At 41.3% G+C, this 22,262-nt stretch overlaps 1 protein-coding gene and 1 long non-coding RNA gene across 2 annotated transcripts in view; both read right to left on the bottom strand.

The window, feature by feature from the left end:
- Window positions 1-22,262, bottom strand: part of FCGBP (Fc gamma binding protein) — a 159,785-nt gene that overhangs the window by 114,582 nt on the left and 22,941 nt on the right. The window lies entirely within an intron of this gene.
- Window positions 13,424-19,218, bottom strand: LOC145514924 (uncharacterized). Its single transcript, XR_014060565.1, has 2 exons — window positions 16,564-19,218; window positions 13,424-14,495 (listed from the first exon to the last, which is right to left on the bottom strand). It is a non-coding gene; the product is annotated as an uncharacterized LOC145514924 (long non-coding RNA).

Raw genomic sequence — 22,262 nt, 5'->3', positions numbered from 1 at the left:
GGCTTGGTCCAGGCATAGGGCCACTGCTGAGACATAGTGAAGCCAGCAGAACTTTCAGAAGTTGTGTTGAGGGTGGAAAGATCAACCAGAGATTTGAGGGGCTTCAAGAAACTGACTTCTGAGGACTTCCTAGGTTGTCCAGTGGTTAAGAATCCACCTTGCAATGCAGGGGATGCGGGTTCCATCCCTGCTCGGGGAACTAAAATTCCACATACTGTGGAGCAACTATACTCACACCACAACAAAAGATCCCGCAGGATGCAACTAAGACCCATTGCAGCCAAATAAATAAATAAATACAAAAATAGAAAAGAAACGGACCTCCCAGTTAAGACAACTGCTAAATTGCAAAACTTGGCTGGTTAGAAGGCTTAATAGCTAAACCAAAACCTCAAAAAAACAGAGTTACAACTCCCATGATATCCAGGTATTTAATACATAGGAGACAAAGTCCTACTGGGGGAACGGCCTTGAGCACAACAGGTAAGATCTGGAAGTTCTTGCGAGTGTGGTAAATTGCCACTGATGAACCACACTGACTTTCTCCCTTGGGTTATTTGCCAATCTGACTCAGAAATGGACTGCAAACTCAGATTTTTTCCCCAGAGCAAAAGTCTGCTGCCACAGTTCAAAACAAAATCCAAGTGGGACTTTCCTAGTGATCCAGTGGTTAGGGCTACACTTCCAATGTAGGGGTGCAGGTCCAATCCCTGGATGGGGAACTGGGATCCCACATGCTTCGCAGCCAGAGGCAAAACATGGAACAGAGGCAATATTGTAACAAAATTCAAAAAAAAATTAAAAATGGTCCACATAAAAAAAGATCTTTAAAAAGAAAGAAAAGAAAATCCAAATAGTTGTTGTTGTTCTGTCGATAAGTCATGTCTGACACTTTGCGACCCCATGGACTGTATAGCCCGCCAGGCTCCTCTGTCCATGGGCTATTCCAGGCAAGAATACTGGAGTGGGTTGCCACTTTCTTCTCCAGGTCCATTGTTGCAAACTGCATCTAATTCAGAAAACTGAACACAAGTCAACAGAAATGAGACATCCCCCAAGAGAGGGATCAAGAGCCAGATCTGTCAGGAGTGGGTGGAGGGGTCACAGTCCTTGTGATATCCTCTTCCAACCCGAAGTTTGGGGGCAGAAAACCCAAGTTAGGAATTCAGTTACTCAGCATTAGAAACAGAGCTGAAGGGCTTGCCTGGTGGTCCAGTAGTGAAGAATCCACCTTGCAATGTAAGGGACATCTGTTCGATCCCTGGTCCAGGAAGATTCCACATGCTCCAGAGCAACTAAGCTTCTGTGCTGCAACTACAGAGTTGTGAGCTGCAACTACTGGAGCCAGTGTGCTCCAGGGACCATGCTCTACAACAAGAAGCCACTGCAATGAGAAGCCCACGCACCACAATGAAGAGTAGCCCCCACTTGCCAAAACTAGAGAAAGCCCAAGCACACAGACAAAGACCCACCACAGCCAAAAAATAAAATAAATAAAATAAATCTGCAAAAAAAAAGAAAGAAAAGAAACAGAGCTGATGGGGAGCTCAAATTTAGATAGTCCTATCAGAGAATAAACCCTTTCCTGTGGGTACCTGTGAGTGACCCAGATGGTCCAGCCAGCATGCACAGCATTGTCACAGCTCTGGCCCCCACAGAGGGCTGCCCTAAATCTGTAACAGTCCTTGAGTGTGAGTTCTATTTATTGAGCTATACCTGCTTTCATTTCAGCACAGCTCATAGCAGGTTTTCACTTACAGGCACGACCAGGCAATTAGGATCTGTTGATTCAGGATTTTTTTTTTTTAAGCCAGCAGATGTTTTTTCAGCAGCAGCAAAGACACTACAGGGCCAGACAGCCATGTCCCAAGCCCAAGTGACAGGTAAGGTTTTTTGAAGCCTTTTTTATCTTGTCAAACTTTGAGTCCAAATTGATCCACTCAAAATGTGTACTTCAGGCCAGAAAATCATCAGCCTCTGAGAGCTGTCAGACATAGGACAAGGACCTCCTGTATAGCACAGGTAACTCTGCTCAATATTCTGTAAGAATCTAAATGGGAAAAGAACTTGAAGAAGAATGGATACACGTATATGTATAACTGAGTCACTTTGCTGTATACCTAAAAATAATACAGTATCATTAATCAATTATATGCGTGCTTGCTCAGTCGTGTCTGACTCTTTATGATCCCATGGACTGTAGCCCTAACCCTAACCCTAACCCTAACCCTAACCCTAACCCTAACCCGCCAAGCTCCTCTGTCCATGAAATTTCCCAGGTAAAAATACTGGAGCAGGTTTCCATTTCCTTCTCCAGGAGATCTTCCCGAGCCAAGGATCGAACCTGTGTTTCATCTCCTGCATTGGCAGGTGAATTCTTTACCACTGTGCCACCTGGGAAGCCCATTAATCAACTATACTCCAATATAAAATAAAACTTAAAAAAAAATAAGAGTTTTCAGATATACAATTTCACAAGAGCTCCTTAAAAAATGGGCTTCCCTGATAGCTCAGTTGGTAAAGAATCTGCCTGCAATGTGGGAGACCTGGGTTCAATCCCTGGGTTGGGAATATCCCCTGGAGAAGGAAAAGGTTACCCATTCCAGTATTCTGGCCTGGAGAATTCCATGGACAGTCCATGGGATCCCAAAGAGTTGGACATGACTGGGCGACTTTCACTTTTACTTTCCTTAGAAAACTGAAAATTTCTTTTTTTACTCTCTAAGTGGCTTTATTAAGCAATTCATGAATCCGGCAGCAGCAGTATCCCATCTAGCAAGTAGATACACACTCACTGAAAATTGCTTAAAACTCCAAAAGTGTATCTTTATATGGAGATTGGTTCTCTTTTTATGTTGTCTCATTTTTTCCCTTGGACCTCAATAGGCAAATATCATTGTTAAAGATCATCACCTATTGGGACTTCCCTGGTGGTCCAGTGGCTAAGACACTGCACTCCCACTGAAAGGGGCATAGGTTGAATCCCTGGTCAGGGAACTAAGATCCTGAATGCCAAAATTCGAGGTCAAAAAATAAAATAAAATAAAATAAAATAAAAAGATCACCACCCATGGAAACTTGTTCTGTTTACAATACTCAAAACAGTTCATCCTAATCCATCCATTGGTGGCAAAAAAGCAAGGAATTTGAGTCCCCCTACTTTGCAGCTCTTCCTATAAGAATGAGCCCTCTAGAATTTATGAAATTAAAAGCACTTAACATTTTATATCAATTTTACCACACAGCCATATGCAAGAGTAACAAGATACAAAGCAACTAAAATACCACCCTTTTTTTTTTCCTCATTGAAACTTCACTCAAACCTCTAGAAGTCAATTTAGCACTTACAAAATTAATATTTTAGCTTTCAGGAATAATTATGGCTGGTATGCGAGTAGGAAGACGGAATTTAGGAGCCCTTTCTCCTCTTCCTGGAGGAGAAAACAAAAACTAGAAGCCTCACTCAGCCTGCATTTTTCCTCCTCATTTTAGCCAGCATGGCCAAAAGCAGCCAGGGCACCCAGTGAGCCAGCTGTCATGGAAATGATCTATTACTCTCATATTCCATAAGTAACTTTTACCTCAGGCTTCCCTGATGGCTCAGAGGAAAAGAATTCAGCTGCCAATGCAGGAGACACGGGTTCAATCCCTGGGTCGGGAAGATCTCTTGGCAAAGGAAATGGCAACCCACTCCAGTATTCTTGCCTGGAGAATACCATGGACAGAGGAGCCTGGCAGGCTATAGTCCATTGGGTCGCAAAGAGTCGGATACGACTTATCAACTAAACAACAACAACTTTCACCTCTCACAACAGATGGTAGTTCAGTGCTATTTCATACCATGGATGACTCCTCAATCACCCAGGAACCAAATTTTCATCATATCCCATCCCTTCATCTTCATTTCCTCTTCCTAAGCAATGCTATTGCTGAAGTTCAGTGAGTTAGAGATGGGTCTAGTGAATCCCACTTTTGACACCATTTGTATCAGAGGTCTCCAAGACAACCAGCCCCAGGGTCAACGATTCACTATGAGTATTCATAGGATTAAACCTCTAGTCATATTCGTGGCAGAGAAGGCAATGGCACCCCATTCCACTACTCTTGCCTGGTAAATCCCATGGACGGAGGAACCTGGTAGGCTACAGTCCATGGGGTCACTAAGAGTCGGACACGACTGAGCGACTTCACTTTCACTTTTCCCTTTCATGCACTGGAGAAGGAAATGGCAACCCACTCCAGTATTCTTGCCTGGAGAATCCCAGGGACGGCGGAGCCTGGTGGCTGCCGTCTATGGGGTCGCACAGAGTCGGACACGACTGAAGCGACTTAGCAGCAGCAGCAGCATATTCGTGGCTATTAGTTATCCTTATGAAAGAATTCAGAAGAGACAAAGCAAAATCAGCAAAGGGAAAAGGTACATGAGCCAAGTCTGAAGGAAACTACACAGAAGTTTATGATAGTCTTCCCCCAGTGGAGTTACACAAATAGTGTATAATTCCTCCACCAATGAGTTGTGTGATATGAAAGTGAACTAAAAGTCGCTCAGTCGTGTCAGACTCTTTGCAGTCCCATGGACTATTCAGTCCATGGAATTCTCCAGGCCAAAATACTGGAATGGGTAGCCTTTCCTTCTCTAGGGGATCTTCCCAACCCAGGGATCGAACCCAGGTGTCCCACGTTGCAGGCAGATTCTTTACCAGCTAAGCCACAAGGGAAGCCCATGTGATATACTGTACAATAATAAAATGGATGAACTGCTGCTATATTCAGCAACTTGGATGAATATCCCACATATAACATTGAGCAAAAGACGCCAGCCACAAAAGAGTACATACTGAATGATTTCACTTAAATGAAGGTCAAAACCCCAGAAAAATTCATCTGGGCTATTAGAAAACAAGATAGTGTTTACCTCTCAGGAGGAGGTTAGAAGAGGAAGAGGCATGAGGGGAAATTTCTGGGATCCAGTTAATGTTCTGTTCCTTGATTGGGTGATGGTATATTCACTTTAGAAAATTCATTAAAATTAAATTAAAATTAAAATTCATTAAAATTCATTTACCAATCATGCATTTTCCTGTATGTTATGCTTGTATTAAACTTTTTCTCAAAGGGACTTCTCTAGCAGTCCACTGGTTAAGACTTCACCCCCAAATGCAGAGGCAGGAGCTAAGATCCCACATGCCTCACTGGCCAAAAAACCAAAACAGAAAACAGAAACAATATTGGGACAAATTCAATAGTGACTTTAAAACAAACAATCCATATGTATACTTATGGCTGATTCATGTTGATATATGGCAGAAATCAATATAATATTGTAAAGCAATTATCCTCCAATTAAAAATTTTAAAGTTAAGAAAAAGTGTTAAATTTTCAGTTCTTTTTATTTCACTATATTTTCATCATGAAACATATTTTGATATGTTGGTCATGAGTTTTTATTTTTATGAGAAGACTAAAGAATTTACTAAGCTTATTTATAAGTAACTAAATATGAAAACTACACTATAGTTTCTAATATCAAATCTAACTCCTCCAACTCAAAGATCTGTGATAACCTTCACAAGTGTAAATAAGAGGAAGTTCTAAGACTCTGAACTCCCAATGTAGGGGGCTCAGGTTCGATCGTTGGTCAGGGAACTAGATCCACATGCCATAACTAAGAGTTCGATGCGGCAATGAAGACTGGAGATCCTGAGTGAAGCAGCTAAGACCTGGTGCAGCCAAATAAATTATTGATTTGTTTTTATAACAAATCACACCAGCAATATGTGAGAGGATCCTTTTCTTAGCGTTCCAAGCAGCACTGACTTTATAAGTCATCTTCTGTTTTGCCAATTAATGGCTAGAAAATAATGTCTTATTTTTGCTTTAACTGCCATTTCCCTGGATAATAAAGGCAGAGCATATTTTCATATGTTTTATTGGCCTCTTGGATTTTTTCATTCTATAATTTGTCTATTTATATTTTTTGCCCAATCTTCTTGGTTATTATTCTTTTATTTGTACAACTATCTTTCATCTGCCTTGTGTGCTACAATCCTGCCCATTGCCTTGTTTACAGTCATCATCTGCCTAGGATTTTTATTAATATTTTATTATATGGATGTGAGAGTCCTTATCATAAAGTTACCTGCCCATCACAAAACTGTACACAAAATTTCTTCAGTTTTCTTCCAAGATCTTTACTGATTTTTTTTATCTTTAAGTATTTGTTCATTGGAATTTGTCTCCTGAATGGCATGATAGGGGCTTCCCAGGCGGCACTAGTGATAAAGAACCCGCAGGAGACGTAAGAGATACTGGTTCGATCCCTAGGTTAGGAAGAACCCCTGGAGGAGGGCATGGCAACCCACTCCAGTATTCTTGCCTGGAGAATCTCATGGACAGAGAAGGCTGGTGGGCTACAGTCCATAGGGTCCCAAAGAGCAGGACACAACTGAAGCGGCTTAGCACACATGCACACATGGCATGATGCAGGAATCATACTTTACTTTTTTCCAGTTATACCAGCACCATCTTTATTTTTTTAATTTTATGTTTTATTGAAGTATAGTTGATTTACAATGTTGTGCCAATCTCTGCTGTACAGAAAAGTGACTCAGTTATACATATATAGACATTCTTTTATAAAAAACATTCTTTTCCATTATGGTTTATCACAGGATATCGACTACAGTTCTCTGTGCTATACAGTAGGACCTTGTTGTGTATCCATCCTATATATAATAGTTTGCATCTGCTAATGCCACACTCCTGTCCTTCTCCCCTACTCCCTTCCCCTTAGCAACCACAAGTTTGTTCTCTATGTCTGTGAGTCTGTTTCCGTCTTTTTTTTTTTTAAGTTTTTTTATTTTGTACTGAGGTTTAGCTGACTAACATACAATGTTGTGAGTTTCAGGTGAACAGTGGAGGGACTCAGCCATACATACACATGTATCCATTCTCCCCAAAACCTCTCTGCCATCCAGGATGCCACTAACATTAAGCAGAGTTCCATAAGCTATACAGTAGGTCCTTGTTGGTTATCTATTTTAAATAGAGCAGTGGCAGCACCATTTTAAAAAATAAACCGTTCTCCTACCAAATTCAAATACCACCTGTACATGTGATAAAATCATATTTCTTCCAGGCTCTATTTCTAATGTTCCTGATATGTCTGCCTAGTCATACAGCAGTCCTACACTATTTTTATCTCAACGGCTTTATGGTAAGTTCAAACATCTGATAAGATTAACCTCTTCTCAATTTTCTTTATGTTCATAATTTTCTTCCTTTTTATGAGACATTATTCTTTCATGCAAGCTATATGAGTATTTTACTCAAAAAGTCCTTTGGGGGAAAAAAAAGTCCTTTGGGGATTTTAACTGGCACCACGTTAAACTTATAAGTCCTAGGAGAAATTATATCATTAAACGTTGTGAAGCTCCGTATTCAAAAGCATGGCTTTCTGTTTGTGCAGATTTTGTTTCATGTTCTCAGAAATGACTTTATATGGGACTTCCCTGGTGGTCCAGTGGTTAAGAATCTGCCTTGCAATGCAGGAGACTTGGGTTCAATCCCTGGTTGTAAAACTAAGACCCTGCATGCCATGGAGCAACTCAGACTGTGTGCGGTAATGAAAGATTCCCCCTAATGCGAGGAAGATCCCACGTACCGTAGCTAAGACTCAATTGTTGTTGTTCAGTCGCTCAGGTGTGTCTGACTCTTTGCGACCCCATGGATTGTAGCCCGCCAGGCTCCTCTGTCCATGGGATTTCCCAGCCAAGAATACTGAAGTCGGTTGCCATTGCCTTCTCCATAAGACCCGATGCAGCCAAATAAATAAATAGATCAATTACCATCTATCAGCATAAAATATTATTAACTTTATTCCCTATGTGTCCATTACATCCCCATGACTTATTTATTTTATAGCTAGAAGTTTGTACCTCTTAATCCCCTTTACCTATTTCACCCATCCCCCTATCAATCCCCCCCCCCCGGCAATGTCTAGTTTGCTCTCTGTATCTATGAGTCTGTTTGTGTTTTGTTTGTTCATTTGGTTTTGGTTATTAGATTTCACATATAAGTGGAATCATGTAGTATTTGTTTTTCTCTGTCTGATTTACCATAGTTCAGTTCAGTCGCTCAGTCGTGTCTGACTCTTTTTGACCCCATGGACTGCAGCACTCCAGGCTTCCCTGTCCATTACCATCTCCCGGAGCTTGCTCAAACTCATATCCATCGAGTCGGTGATGCCATCCAACCATCTCATCCTCTGTTGTTCCCTTCTCCGCCTGCCTTCAGTCTTTCCCAGCATCAGGGTCTTTTCCAATGAGTCAGTTCTTTGCATCAGGTGGCCAGCATCAGTCCTTCCAATGAATATTCAGGACTGATCTCCTTTAGGATGGACTGGTTGGATCTCCTTGCAGTCCAAGGGACTCTCAAGAGTCTTCTCCAACACCACAGTTCAAAAGCATCAATTCTTCAGCGCTCAGTTTTCTTTATGGTCCAACTCTCACATCCATACATGACTACTGGAAAAACTATAGCTTTGACTAGATAGATCGTTGTCGGCAAAGTAATGTCTCTGCTTTTTAATATGCTGTCTAGGTTGGTCATAGCTTTTCTTCCAAGGAGCAAGCGTCTTTTAATTCCATGGCTGTAGTCACCATCTACAGTGATTTTGGAGCCCAAATAAAGTCTGTCACTGTTTCCATTGTTTCCCCATCTATTTGTCATGAAGTGATAGGACCGGATGCCATGATCTTAGTTTCCTGAATGTTGAGTTTTAAGCCAGCTTTTTCACTCTCCTCTTTCACTTTCATCAAGAGGCTCTTTAGTTCCTCTTTGCTTTCTGCCATAATGGTGGTGTCATCCGCATATCTGAGGTTATTGATATTTCTCCCAGCAATCCTGATTCCAGCTTGTACTTCATCCAGTCTGGCATTTCACATGATGTACTCTGCATATAAGTTAAATAACCAAGGTGACAATATACAGCCTTGATTTACCATAAGAAAGAGTGAAATCTTGTCATTTTTAGCAACATGGACAGACCTGGAGGGTATCATGCTAAATGAAATAAATCAGACAGAGAGAAACAAATATGGCCAATTTATTTTTGACAAAGGTGCTAAGACAATTCAATTGAGAAAAAGCAATCTTTTCAATAAATGGTGCTAGGACAACTAGATATTCATATGCAAAAGAAGGAGATGAACCCATACCTCACTTCATATAAATATTAACTCAAAATGCATCATACACCTAAACATAAGAGCCAAACTATTAAACTATTAAAGAACACACAGACACAATCTTTATGAGCCTGGATTAAGCAAAGCTTCCTTGATGTGACAACCAAATCATAAGCAACCACAAGGAAAAGATTAATTGGACATAGAGTTTAAAACTTTTGTATTTCAAAGGACAGAGTCAAGAAAGCAAAAACACAATTCACAGGATGGGAGAAAATATTTGCAAATCATGTATATAATTAGGATCTAGTATTCAAAATGGTCTTCCCTGGCGGCTCAGGAGTAAAGAATCCACCTGCCACTACAGGAGATGTGGGTTTGATCCTTGATCCAGGAAGGTCTCCTGGAGAAGAAAATGGCAACCCATTCCAGTACTCTTGTCTGGGAAATCCCCTGGACAGAGAAGCCTAGCAGGCTACAGTCCATGAGGTTGCAAGAGTCAGATATGACTTAGCGACTATACAACAACAAACCACAACATTCAAAATAAAGAATCCTCATAGATCAACAACAAAAATATAACCCAATTTAAAAGCCAGCAAAAGATTTGATTAGACATTTTTTCAATGTAGAAATGGACAATAAACACACGTGAAAGTGCCCAACATCATTAGCCATCTGCAAATGCAAATGAAAACCACAGTGAGCTACCATTTCATACCCTGTAGCATGGCTATAATAAAAAAAATAAATAAGGACTTCCCTGGTGTTCAGTTGTTAAGAATCTGCCTGCCAATGCAAGGGACACAAGTTCAGTCCCTGGTCTAGGAAGATTCCACACACCTTGGGACAACTAAGCCTGTGCGCCACAACTATTGAAGCCCAAAGGCTCTAGAGCCTGTGCTGCAAAACAAGAGAAGCCACCGCAATAAGAAGCCCGCCCAGCAATGAAGACTCAGTTCAGTACAGTTCATTCACTCAGTCGTGTCCAACTCCTTGAAACACCATGGACTGCAGCATGCCAGACTTCCCTGTCCTTCATTAACTCCTGGAGCTTGCTCAAACTCATGTCCATCGAGTCAGTGATGTTATCCAACCATCTCATCCTCTATCATCCCCTTCTCCTCCTGCTTTCAATCTTGCCCAGCATCAAGGTTTTTCCAATGAGTCAGTTCTTTGCATAGGTGGCCAAAGTACTGGAGCTTCAGCCTCACCATCAGTCCTTCCAGTGAATATTCAGGACTGATTTCCTTTAGGATGGACTGGTTGGATCTCCTTGCAGTCCAAGGGACTCTCAAGAGTCTTCTCCAACACCACAGTTCAAAAGCATCAATTCTTTGGCACTCAGTTTTCTATATTGTCCAACTCTCACATCCATACATGACTACTGGAAAAACCATAGCTTTGACTAGATGGACCTTTGTTGGCAAAGTAATATCTCTGCTTTTTAATACACTGTCTAGGTTGGTCATAGTTTTTCTTCCAAGGAGCAGTGTCTTTTAATTTCGTGGTTGCTGTTACCATCTACAGTGATTTTGGAGCCCAAGAAAATAAAGTCTGTCCCTGTTTCCACTGTACGTTGTCTTCCAATGAAGACCCAGTGCAGCCAAAAATAAATGAATAAATAAAAATTTTAAAATAAATAAATAAAATAACAAGTGTTAGCAAGGATGTAGAGAAATTAGAAACATCATACATTGCTGCTCAGAATGTAAAATGGTGCAGCTACTTTGGAAAGTTTGGCAGCTACTCAAAAAGTTAAACAGAGAGTTACTGTGCAACCCATCAATTCAACTGCTAGGTACATGCGTTCATACAAAAATTTCTACACAAATGTTCATGTTAGCATTTATATTACTCACAGTAGCCAAAAGGCAGGAGCAAGTCAAGTGTCCATCAACTGATAACGGAGGAACAAAATGTACTGTATCCATGCAGTGGAATATTATACAGCCACAAAAAAGGAATGAAGTACTGATACATGCTACCACGTGGATGACCTTTGAACAAATTACACTAGGTGGAAGAAGCCAGACAAATAATTCCCTTTATATGAAATGTCCAGTATACATGTATTTTTTTTTTCAATAAATGCAGACAGTACTACATGATCTGAGGTTGTTGGTTAAATCTATGGATGTGGAACTGCAGATAGGGAGGGGTGACTGTGGGACTTGAGCATTCTCAATTGTTGGTACCTGAGGCAGGTCTTAGAATCAATCCACCATGGACTCCAAGGACGATCCTAGTGAGAATGTTTGCTCAGTTCCATGAATGTTCTAAAAACCACTGAAATAGGACTTCCCTGGTGGTCCAGTAGCTAAGATTCCACGCTCCCTATGCAGGGGGCTTGGGTTCAATCCCTGGTCAAAGAACTAGATCCCGCATGCTGAAACCAAGAGTTTGCATGCCAAAACTAAAGATCTCGGGTGCCCAAACTAAGACCCAGTGCAGCCAAGTAAATAAATTTTAAAAAATAATAATAACAAGCACTGCATTGCACACTTTCAAACTGTAAATCTTATGGTAAGTGAATTACACGTTAATTTTTAAAGAAAAATAATTATGATGCAGGTATAATGATAAATGGCTACTGATGCAGAGTCGTGGGATAGACAAAACCATAAGGAGGGCTGCAGTTTCTAATTACCTGAAGGGCACCTTCCCATTACTCAGCTCCAGGTCACTGTGCCGTGAATGCAGGTTGTTGTCAAGTATTGCCTGATCTCCTGCATATTTTTCAAAAGTATCCAGAAATCTAAACTTTTATGTGAAAGATCCCACTGTGTAAAACATTGATAACTATTATCAGTTATTCAATTAGGAAAAACATTGCAACATAGGCGAATTAAAATATATGTGCAGGCTGGATTCTATCACAGGTTCCTAGTTTGTCATCTATGGGATACGTTGTTCCTGTTGTTTAGTCACGAAGTCATGTCTGACTCTTTTGCGACCCCATGGACTGTAGCCCGCCAGGCTCCTCTGTCCATGGGATTTCCCAGGCAAGAATACTGGAGTGGTTTGCCATTTCCTTCTCCAGGGGATCTTCCCGACCCAGGGATCGAACTCAAGTCTCTTGCTTGGTAAGCAGATTCTTTACCACTGAGCCATCTAGGAAGTCCATGGGATATGTATCTCAAGAATTTCTGAACTGTTTTTTAATTTTATTTTTAACTGGATGATAATTACTTTACAATATTGTGATGGTTCTGTATTATTTAATATCAAAAAGAGAAACACAAACAGGAAAGGATAAATCACCCACAATTCCATCACTTGTTTAACATTTATGTAAACAAGAAATTTACATAAGTTTGCCCTTTGCAAATCCAAGAAATATTGAATAATAACTATTAGGTATTTGGTGCTTATTTCTGACTATTTCTATGAATAATCTTTATAGAGGTATATATATAAAGAGAAAACAATATGCACACATTATTATTTATTATATATGGGTCATGCTAAGAAAATTTGTCTCCTCTAGTGGCTCAGTCAGTAAAGAGTCTGCCTATAATTCGGGAGACCCAGGCTCAATCCCTGGGTCAGGAAGATCCCCTGGAGAAGGAAATGGCAACCCACTCCAGTATTCTTGCCTGGAGAATTCCATGGACAGAAGAGCCTGGTGGGCTACAGTCCATGGGGTCACAAAGAGTTGGACACGACTGAGTGACTAACACTTTCACTTTCAAGAAAATTTAGCTGAATATTGTTCTTTAAAATATTTATTTATTTGGCTACATTGGGTCTTAGTTGCGGCTCGTGGGCTTAGTTGCTGTTGTGGGATCTACCACAACCAGGGATTAAACCCAAGTCCCCTGCACTGCAAGACAGATTCTTAACCACTGGGCCACCAGAGAAGATCCCGAATTTTGGCTTCCCAATATGTTGTGGGTTTCTTTCCAGATCTGCATGTTCAACTAAACCTTGTTCTTTTTAATAGCTGCACAGTATTCTAAAATTTTTTTATGATAATCACCCTAGCCAGTCCTATATTGAGAGGCACTTAAGCTGTTTCCAATGTTTTTGCTATTTAGAAAATAAACTACACTAAAGATCCTTTAGCCCATGTCTTTATATAATCAAAATATTTTGTGGGATTGATTTATATACGTGGAATGGCTAAGTCATAGGGTATATGGCTTCTTAAAAAATTTTATTGAAGTATAGTTGATTTACAATGCTGTGTTAATTTCTTCTGTACAGCAAAGTGATGCAGCAGGATTTATGAATTTTTATTTATTTATTTTTTACCTTTTTGGCCACAAGGTGAGGGATGTGGTATTTTATTATAGTTCCCCAACCAGGAATAGAACCCGAGCCCCCTGCAGTGGAAGCGAGGAGTCTTAACCACTGGTCCACCAGGGAAGTCCCAGGATATATGTGTTTTAAAATTGCATTCTGTGACCATGAGATTTCTCCCTAAAACATGTACCAATTTACACTCCCACCAGCATTGTTTATGAGCTCATCTTCCACACACACTTGGCAGGACTTGGTGTTGTCTGTCAGCTGAAGTTTTGCTAGTCTGATGTCTGTGTGTGCGTGTGCTCAGTCGCTTCAGTCGTGTCCAAATCTTTGGGGCTCTGTGGACTGCATGCAGCCCGCCAGGCTCCTCTGTCCACCGGATTCTCCCGGCAGGAATACTGCAGTGGGTTGCCATGCCCTCCTCCAGGGGAATCTTCCCAACCTAGGGAAGGCAGATTCTTTACCACTGATTCACCAGGGAAGCCTCACTCTGATGTCTTTTATTTGAAATCTCATATGCATCCCAAGTCCACCAAAATAGAAAAGAAGCACTTTCCCCAATTATATGTTTGATCAGAGCAAATATCATCAATCTTCTTAACGTAAAGGGGAGAATAAAATACCTTCTTTTCAGGTGTTTCTAAAAAAAAAATAAATAAACTATACAGAGAGCACCTATCACAGAGCAGAAGTTCAGCAAGCAACAGTAGCAGCAAGCATTACTAAAAATGGTACCTGGGCGATGGCAGAAGTTTCAGATCTCTGGTTTACTGGAGCAGATAAGAAGTAGAACTCTGTGAGGCCAGGGCATACTTATTGGGATTTGACTCTTGGAATTTGAAATCAGACCTTCGGGGCTCAAATCCTGGCCCAACCACTTACTAGTTCTGCGGCATGGGGCAAGTTACATAACCTCTCTGTGCCTCAGTTTTCTCATCTGTCAAGTGGAGCTGAGGACAGTAATAACTACTGTTTCATGAGGGTTAAACTAGGTAATACACAGAAGGTAAGGTGCTTCAAGCAGTGCCTATAAAAATAAGCACTATCTAAGCACTACTATCAAATCCCTTATGAGTATACAGTGGAAGTGACAAATAGATTTAAGGGACTAGACCTGATAGACAGAATGCCTGATGAACTACGGACAGAGGTTCGTGACATTGTACAGGAGACAGGGATCAAGAAAATCCCCATGGAAAAGAAATGCAAAAAAGCAAAATGGCTGTCTGAGGAGGCCTTACAGATAGCTGGGAAGAGAAGAGAAGCGAAAAGCAAAGGAGAAAAGGAAAGATATTCTCATCTGAATGCAGAGTTCCAAAGAATAGCAAGGAGAGATAAGAAAGCCTTCCTCAGCGATCAATGCAAAGAAATAGAGGAAAACAACAGATTGGGAAAGACTAGAGACCTCTTCAAGAAAATTAGAGATACCAAGGGAACATTTCACGCAAAGATAGGCTCGATAAAGGACAGAAATGGTATGGACCTAACAGAAGCAGAAGATATTAAGAAGAGGTGGCAAAAATACACAGAAGAACTGTACAAAAAAGATCTTCACGACACAGATAATCACGATGGTGTGATCACTCACCTAGAGCCAGACATCTTGGAATGGGAAGTCAAGTGGGCCTTAGAAAGCATCACTACGAACAAAGCTAGTGGAGGTGATGGAATTCCAGTTGAGCTATTTCAAATCCTGAAAGGTGATGCTGTGAAAGTGCTGCACTCGATACGCCAGCAAATTTGGAAAACTCAGCAGTGGCCACAGAACTGGAAGAGGTCAGTCTTCGTTCCAATCCCAAAGAAAGGCAATGCCAAAGAATGCTCAAACTACCGCACAATTGCACTCATCTCACATGCTACTAAAGTAATGCTCAAAATTCTCCAAGCCAGGCTTCAGCAATACGTGAACCGTGAACTTCCAGATGTTCAAGCTGGTTTTAGAAAAGGCAGAGGAACCAGAGATCAAATTGCCAATATCCGCTGGATCATCGAAAAAGCAAGAGAGTTCCAGAAAAACATCTATTTCTGCTTTATTGACTATGCCAAAGCCTTTGACTGTGTGGATCACAATAAACTGTGGAAAATTCTGAAAGAGATGGGAATACCAGACCATCTGACCTGTCTCTTGAGAAACCTGTATGCAGGTCAGGAAGCAACAGTCAGAACTGGACATGGAACAACAGACTGGTTCCAAATAGGAAAAGGAGTACGTCAAGGCTGTATATTGTCACCCTGCTTATTTAACTTCTATGCAGAGTACATCATGAGAAACGCTGGGCTGGAAGAAACACAAGCTGGAGTCAAGATTGCCGGGAGAAATATCAATAACCTCAGATATGCGGATGACACCACCCTTATGGCAGAAAGTGAAGAAGAACTAAAGAGCCTCTTGATGAAGGTGAAGGAGGAGAGTGAAAAAGTTGGCTTAAAGCTCAACGTTCAGAAAACTAAGATCATGGCATCTGGTCCCGTCACTCCATGGGAAATAGATGGGGAAACAGTGGAAACAGTGTCAGACTTTACTTCTTTGGGCTCCAGAATCACTGCTGATGGTGACTGCAGCCATGAAATTAAAAGACGCTTACTACTTGGAAGGAAGGTTATGGCCAACCTAGATAGCATGTTTAAAAGCAGAGACATTACTTTGCCAACAAAAGTCCGTCTAGTCAAGACTATGGTTTTTCCAGTGGTCATGTATGGATGTGAGAGTTGGACGGTGAAGAAAGCTGAGCGCCGCAGAATTGATGCTTTTGAACTGTGGTGTTGGAGAAGACTCTTGAGAGTTTCTTGGACTGCAAGGAGATCCAATCAATCCATCCTAAAAGAGATCAATCCTGGGTGTTCATTGGAAGGTCTGATGTTGAAGCTGAAGCTCCAATACTTTGGCCACCTCATGTGAAGGGTTCACTCATTGGAAAAGACCCTAATGCTGGGTAGGATTGGGGGCGGGAGGAGAAAGGGACGACAGAGGATGAGATGGTTGGATGGCATCACCGACTCGATGAACATGGGTTTGGGTAGACTCTGGGAGTTGGTGATGGACAGAGAGGCCTGGCGTGCTGCAATTCATGGGGTCGCAGAGAGTCGGACACGACTGAGCGACTGAACTGAACTGAAGCACTACTATTATTATTGTTTTTCTCTCTCCACTCTTTCCTCCCATGCATCATCCACAACCCTTCAGGAGAGGAGAGAAAGAACAAGCTACTTGTTCTCTGTCTTTAGAATCACTTGAGTGTAAAAAACCAAGGACTTGAGGGACATGCCTGGTGGTGCAGTGGCTAAGACTCCACACTTCCTATGCATTGGGCTCAGACTGAGTCCTTGGTTGGGGAACTAGGTCACACATGTCACAACAAAGACTGAAGATCCTGTGTGCTGCAACAAGACTTCTTGAAGCCAAATAAATAAATCAAAATAAATATTTAAAAAGAAATTAAAAAAAAAACCCCAAGGACTTGAAAGCAGGAAATATAGATTCTAGTCTTGGCTCCAAAGAAATTACCTCAACGACCTTGGGCAAGTCCATGCCCTCGTCTATGAGAGCTTCCTCCCCTCTCAAATGGGATGGAAGTGGTCTCCAGACACCCATCATTGGGAGGGGTCCAGACCCAGATCAGGCATCCCTTCATTGCCACCTCAGTTCCTGCCAGAGCCTGGGGTTGAGTTAGACACTACGAGCTGGCCCCAGTATGGCGCCAATAAGAACACTGACTGCATAGACTCCAGCCTGGTAAAAGGAGGAGGATTCTCTCCCAGACCATGCAGCCCAGAGCCACATTTTATAAGTCAGCAACCCTGAGTGTGAGCCCTTCTCATGAGTAACCTGACACTTGGGCTTTACCCTCTCTTAGACCAGAGACCAAGTGAGGGAAGGATTTCATCTAGGCGACTCCGCCATTTTTTTTCTCACCCTTTCCCAGCTGCAGATGATTTGGGACAAGAAAAAATATTGTGCATCTGCTAGCTGGTGTCTCTAAACAGTGACTTTCCATCTCTCGATACAAGTCTCCTTTTGTAGAAAATGATGACAGCATCTGCCTGTTACAGTCATTATAAAGATATCAATTAGGGAGCTAACAGCAGGAATAATGTGAATCAAGTGGTTTAAAATAAACGGGATTTATTTGGTTATCTCACTTGTAAGCAGGCCATATGTAGGGCAGGCTCCACTATTTATAGTTGAAATGGCCCCAGATGTATTTCTGTACTTCTCCCTTCTTATACAGGGTGGGAGAGGGGAAGGAATACACAAACATAAAGCAAAAGTTCGCCACACTCTCATCTCTTTATCTGTTAATTATGCAAAGCAAGAAGTGAATATTTTCTGATCCCAACCCCTAGAGGTCATTACTGCTTAGAACTTGCGGTATATTTTTTTCAGACATTTTTCCCTACCCATCAACAGGCCACAACTGAGTGTTACAGACACATATACAAATATATTGTAACCCAAATAAAATCACGCTATGTACGTTGATTTTCAAACTAGTTAGGGCTTATCTAGAGCAGTGATTAAAAATTCATAATAATTCATAATCCATTGAGACAGAAAGCAGATTGGTGGTTGCCAGGTTTCCATTTGGAGAGATGAATAGGTTCTGGAACTAGACAGTGGTGATGGCTGCACAGCACTATAAAGGTACCCAATGCCACTGAGTCTCACACTTTACAGTGGTTAACCTGGTAATTGGTAAAATTTTATGTAATATGTATTTTACCACAGTTTTAAAAACATATATCCTCAAGAAGGACAGGGAGAAAAGGTAAGTGGATGAAGAAAGACAGGTGTAAGGCAATAAGGAGGGATGGGGACTGGGGCAAATGAAAATGTCAGGCTGGTGATCACAACTTAGCTCAATCGATTGTCACCATGGGGGAAAGTGGGCCAGATTTTAGAATTTTTCAAGATAAGACAGAGATAGGGATTTTATGTGAAAACAGCCAATCTGGGTATGTGAATTTTTTTAAAAAAGATATGTATTATTTATTTATTTGGCCCAGCCAGGTCTCAGCTGCAGCACTTAGGATCTTTGATCTTCATTGGGTATTCAGGATCTTTAGCTGCGGCATGCGAACTCTTAGCTGCAGTAGGTGGGATCTAGTTCCCTGACCAGGGACGGAATATGGCCCCCCTGCATTGGAAGTGTAGAGTCTTAGCCACTGGACCACCAGGGAAGACCCAAGTGAAGTTCTGAAAAACAGACTGTGGGCCTGTGGGTCCCCAGTTTACAACTTTAGCAGCAGATGACTTATAGAATCCCCAGAGGAGGAAATGGCAATCCACCCCAGTATTCTTGCCGGGAAAATCCCATGGACAGAGGAGCCTGGCAGGCTACAGTCCATGGGGTTGCAAAGAGTCAGACACGACTGAGCATGCACCCATGCACGCACACACACACAACCTATTGCGTTCACCAGCCAGCTCTAGAAATGTGCTGTATCAGGACAGGAACCAGGCATAGGAAGGTGTCCTACATGAGTGAGGGGAAGTCAGTTCTTTCTCTGAAGAAGGAAATCAGCCAAGCAGACACTGGAGTGCAGAGCCTCTGCCCTGAGGTTGGGGTTTGGCCTCAGCAAACACTGGCTCCTCCCACTTCTGCAGTGGATGGAGTTTAGTTTCCCTACCAGTTGATAGTGGGCCTTGCCACATGAATAGCTTTAGCCAAGGGAGATATGTCAGCAGCCACCAAGGCACACAAAGGTTTTATTTTATGCTAAAATATTTATGCATTCATTTGACTGAGCTAAGTGTTAATTGCAGCATGCAGGGTCTTTAGTTGAGGCATGCGAACTCTTAATTGCAGCATATGGGATCGAATTCCTTGACCAGGGATCAAACCTGGGCCCCTTGCATTGGGAGCCTAGAGTCTTAGTCACTGGACCACCAGGGAAGTCCCACAAAGGCTTTAAATACTCTAGTGATGGCCCTTGAGAAAAACACGTCCCCTTCAGCCTGGGCTACAGAATGAACACACACAGAATAAACCTGAATCCCACCAACGGCTCAGAGCCAAGCCCAGCTAACATGTAGGCTGGCGCAGAGTCACCCACCAAAGTCTGCTCTATACCAGACATACTGCAGTTGAGCTCAGTCTGGTGATCAGGAGGCTGTTTGCTGAAGCTGCTGAAGTTTGTGGGCAGATGATTAAACAGAATTATTGAGTCAATATCTGACTGATGCCACTGTTGTCAAGAGTCTTTTGTGCCCAAGGAGCCAAGTAGGTTTGGTAAATCCAAACCCCAATCCATGGTTCTCAAACTTCATGGTATCAAGATAGCCTAAGCTTTAAGCTATCTTTACACTCTTACAAACTATTGAGGATCCCAATGCACATCTGTTTGCATTCCATTTCCCAATATTTACTATATTAGAAATTACAACTGAGAAATTTGAAATACAAAAATGGTACTCAACAACATTAGCCACCAGAGAAATACAAATCAAAACCACAGTGAGATACCACTTCACACCCACTAGGATGGCTACAATCCAAAAAGATAGATAGTTATCAGCAAAGAGGTAGAGAAATCAAAATCATCATATATCACTAGTGGGAATGTAAAATGGTGCAGCCACTTTGGAAAACAGTCTAGAAGCTCTTCAAAGGGTTAAACATAGAGTTAATATTACCCAGCAATTCTGCTTATAGGTACACACACACACACACACACACATATATATACAAGAAAAATAAAAACATATACCCACACAAAAACTTGTACACAAATGCTCATAGCAGCATTATTCAGAATAGCTAAAAGGTGGAAACGATCTGAATTCCCCTCAACTGATGAATAGATAAGTATAATGTGGCCTGTTCATACAATGGAATATTTGGCAATAAAAAAGAACAAGGTGTTGATACAGGCTACAATGTGGATAAACCTTGAAAACATTATGCTGAGTAAAAGAAGTTGGGCGCGAAAGACCACATACTGAATGATTCCATATTATGTTAAACCTTCAGAATAAGCAAATCTATAGAGAAGAAAGATTAGTCACTGCCAGGGGTTGGGGTGGTGGGCATAGGGAGTAACTGATAACAGGTGTGAGGTTTCTTTTGTGGGGAAGAAGCAAATTTTCTTAAATCGACTGTGGTGATAGTTGCATAACTTTGTGGGCATACTAACAACCATTGGATAGTAATACTTTAAATAGGCAATTTTTACAGTATGTGAATTATATCACTATCACAATAAAGCTATTATGGAAAATAAATACACACACCAAAAAAAAAAAATTTGTGCACATATTCCATTAGCGGGCAGAGTAATGACACCATCACACATGTAACCTCTGGAAAATGCCATTAAGTCCCTGTGGGAGAATGAAAGTGAAAGTGAGAACACATAAGGCCCAGGAATTACAGCCAAATAGGAAAAACCCTAATGGGTTATCTTTATTGAGATTTTAATTAATTAATTAACTTGGCTGTATCAGGTCTTAGCTGTATCAGGTGGGATCTTTTGTTGCAGCGCATGGATTCCGTAGTTGCAACACATGGGCCTACCTGCCCTGTAGCATGTGGGATCTTAGTTTCCTGGACAGGGATCAAACTGGTGTCCCCTGCATTGCAAGGCAGGTTCTTAACCACTGGACCACCAGTCTCTCTAATGGGTTATCTCTACTCCAGAGCCCCTTGTGGGGTCAACTAAGGTCAATGTTGTACCTGCATCACAATTCAAATTTTCCACCACCCAAACTTCATGCCTCCCTCTCCCTTCTGCACGTGTCTAACACTTCAAGCCGTGCCTCAGTGTCAAATTGCAACAGGATTCATCAGCATATGGACGGAACATAAAACCTAGAAGTTGCATTTAACACATAAACAAGCCCTAATGTATTTTAGGCCTATTCGCAAGATATAGACTTGTATCTGTACTGTGAGCCTGACATCCCAACCTAAAGAGACAAAGCAGGAATAAAAAAATAGCTGCCAGAAGGACTATTTACAATAGCCAAGACATAGAAGAAACTTAAATGTTCATCAACAAATGAATGGATAAAGGAGATGTGGTTCATATATACAATGAGCAACATACTCAGCCATAAAAAAAGAATGAAATAATGCCATTTGCCACAACATTAATGGACCTAGAGATTATCATACTAAGTGAATTAAATCAAAGATAAATAATACAAATATCATATGGTATCACTTACATGTGGAATTTTAAAAAATGATACAAGTGAACTTATTTACAAAACAGAAACAGATACACTGACGGAAAACAAACTTATGGTTAACAAAAGGGAAAGGGAGAGGGATAAATTAAGAATTGGGGATTAAAAGATACATACCCTGGTGGCTCAGCTGGTAAAGAATCTGCCTCCAATGCGGGAGACCTGGGTTCGATCCCTGGGTTGGGAAGATCCCCTGGAGAAGGGAACGGCTACCCACTTCAGTATTCTAGCCTGGAGAATTCCATGGACTGTACAGTCCATGGGGTCGCAAACAGTCGGACAAGACTGAGTGACTTTCACTTTCACTACTATACATAAAATAAATAAACAAGGACCTGTATAGCTCAAGGAACTATATTCAATACCTTATAGTAACTTATAATGGAAACAAATCTAAATATATATATATATTCAATATATCACTTTGCTGTTCACCTGAAACATTATAAGTCAACTATACTTTGACTTTAAATTTTTTAATTTTAAAAACCATTTAAAAAAAGCTGCCATAAGCATTTCCTAGACATCACAAATGGAAAAAGGCAAAGATGCCCAACCTCATTAAAACTCAGTATTCAGAAACATTCTCATTAAAACTATGACAGCATACTGTTTCATATCCAGCCGGTTGTCAA

This window comes from Giraffa tippelskirchi, chromosome 7, assembly GCF_054371585.1.
Source record: "Giraffa tippelskirchi isolate mGirTip1 chromosome 7, T2T-mGirTip1v1.2.pri, whole genome shotgun sequence".
Classification (NCBI taxonomy): domain Eukaryota; kingdom Metazoa; phylum Chordata; class Mammalia; order Artiodactyla; family Giraffidae; genus Giraffa; species Giraffa tippelskirchi.
The sequence above is the reverse complement of the archived record's forward strand: the minus strand, read 5'-3'. Positions and strand labels throughout refer to the sequence as shown.